Here is a 2,140-nt window from a genome sequence, read left to right on the forward strand (position 1 = left end):
TCGATGATATATATATATATTTATATATTATGATCGGTTGTACTAGAAATTTATTTATATATATGCATAACATGTACAATATGTAGTATCGTAAAATACCAGCAAATGAAAAAGAATTAAATGGAAAACACAAAATTAAATGAAAAACAAATCATAAATCCACCCCCCCCAACATTTTAATACCGGTTGGTGACACCAACCGGTACTAAAGGGCTCCCTGCCCCCGAAGCTGGCTCGTGCCACGTGGTTGCCCTTTAGCACCGGTTCGTGTTGAACCGGTACTAAAGTGGGGGGCCTTTAGTGCCTACATTTTAGCGCCGGTTACCAAACCAGCACTAAAGGGCCTTACGAACCGGTGCTATTGCCCGGTTCTACACTAGTGCTTGTATGCCGGACTTTCGCTTTTGTGGTGAGAATATTTCCCATGGACTTGATTGCAATTCGTTACGGAATGGTTTAGCTAAGAGGGGGGTGGGGGGTCGTATGAGACAACATGAGAGTTAAGGGGGAAAAAGACCCGGTCTCATTTATAGTAATTCATGACTGGTCAAATCTTTGCAATGGTATTACATTTTTCTTTTTGGCACGTACCATATCTAATTTTGTTGGTAATAACAAAATGAAAGATTTGTGTATACTTTGTTATCATGAAATGGCAATCTAACCACTCATTTCCCTGCCTACCAATGAAACAGTAACCGATGTTGCTGGAGAGGTTGTTGAGGTAGGCCCTGCGGTTACAGAATTGAAAGTCGGTGACAAAGTTGTGTCCAAATTAGTCTTCTAGGTAATTCGGAAAGTTCCAATTTTAACAATTCATTTTATGTTATTGTACATATCGATCATTCATGACACAAGGTATGTAATTACAGAAATCTGGTGGCCTCGCTGAGTACGTTGCAGCATCCGAGAGCATCTCTGTCGCCCGCCCTCCCGGAATATCCGCTGCTGATGCCGCAGGGCTGCCCCTGGACGGCTTCACTGCTCTGCAGGCCCTGAGGGCCATTGGGACCAAGTTTGACGGCACCGGCACCGGCGACAACATCCTGATCACCGCAGCATCAGGTGGCATCGGCACTTATGCTGTTCAACTGGCCAAGCTCGGAAACCACAACGTCACAGCCACCTATGGTGCGCGCAACCTGGAGGTTGACGCGAACATCGGTGCCGATGAGGTGCTTGACTACAAGACCCCGGAAGGTGCAGCACTGAAAAGTTCTTCGGGCAAGAAGTACGACTACATTGTGAACATCACGAGCGATGGCAAGTCGTCGGCCTTCAAGCCAGCCCTCAACTGCCCTGGCAGAGTTGTCGACATAGCTTCCAACTTTTGGAACTTCGTCGCATCAATTCTGACATTTTTCTCCAAGAAAAATCTATCCATTATGATCGTGTCGATGGAGAAGGAGGACTTGAGGTTCCTGCTTGACCTGATGAAGGAAGGGAAGCTCAAGACAGTCGTCAACTCACGGTACCCTTTTGAGATGGTAGCTGATGCGTGGGAGAATAGCATGAGCGGGCACGCAACAGGAAAGGTCATTATTGAGATGTGAAATTCATGCATATGATCCTTTATTGCAAATTAGAGTATTAGCAAACGCATCCACAATAAACGTTTTAATCATCTACTCCTTCTGCCTCAAAATATAAGACGTTTTTGACACTGTTCAGTGTTAGAAATATGAGCAATTTACCAAATGATTTTATTAATAGAAATATTAAATAAAACATGACTAATATAACATGGATAAAAGTAGTCATGCGATCTGACAGAGAGAAGGTAAATAACATCTTCATATATGAACCACAACCAAACATGTCTAAAGCAGATAATAGAACAGGTTGCATAAATGGCGTAGAACCTAACATATGTAGGACAGACACTAGAGCAAAGAACAGCGAGAGGACCTCTAACAGAAAGAGCAAGAACACGTATGGGACAGCAGCAGCAGTAGCACTGGACTTGGGGTCGGTATCCTCGCCAGCCATGTCGTCGAGAAGGTTGTCGGCGTCGGGGAAGAAATCATCGTCGGGGAAGTAGTCGTCGGAGTCCGGGGCGTCCGTGACGAAGAAGTCAGTAGTCGCGCTGAGCGCTCCCCAAAAACCTTATCACCCTTCTCCCGTACAGGACTCAAAAGGT

The 2,140-nt window shown here is 45.0% G+C and overlaps 1 pseudogene; it reads left to right on the top strand.

The window, feature by feature from the left end:
- LOC119273501 overlaps positions 1-1,553 on the top strand; it is a 27,141-nt pseudogene extending 25,588 nt beyond the window's left edge.
- The last annotated feature ends 587 nt before the right edge of the window (positions 1,554-2,140 follow it).

The sequence above is a fragment of the Triticum dicoccoides genome, chromosome 3A (assembly GCF_002162155.2).
Source record: "Triticum dicoccoides isolate Atlit2015 ecotype Zavitan chromosome 3A, WEW_v2.0, whole genome shotgun sequence".
In the NCBI taxonomy this organism is placed as follows: domain Eukaryota; kingdom Viridiplantae; phylum Streptophyta; class Magnoliopsida; order Poales; family Poaceae; genus Triticum; species Triticum dicoccoides.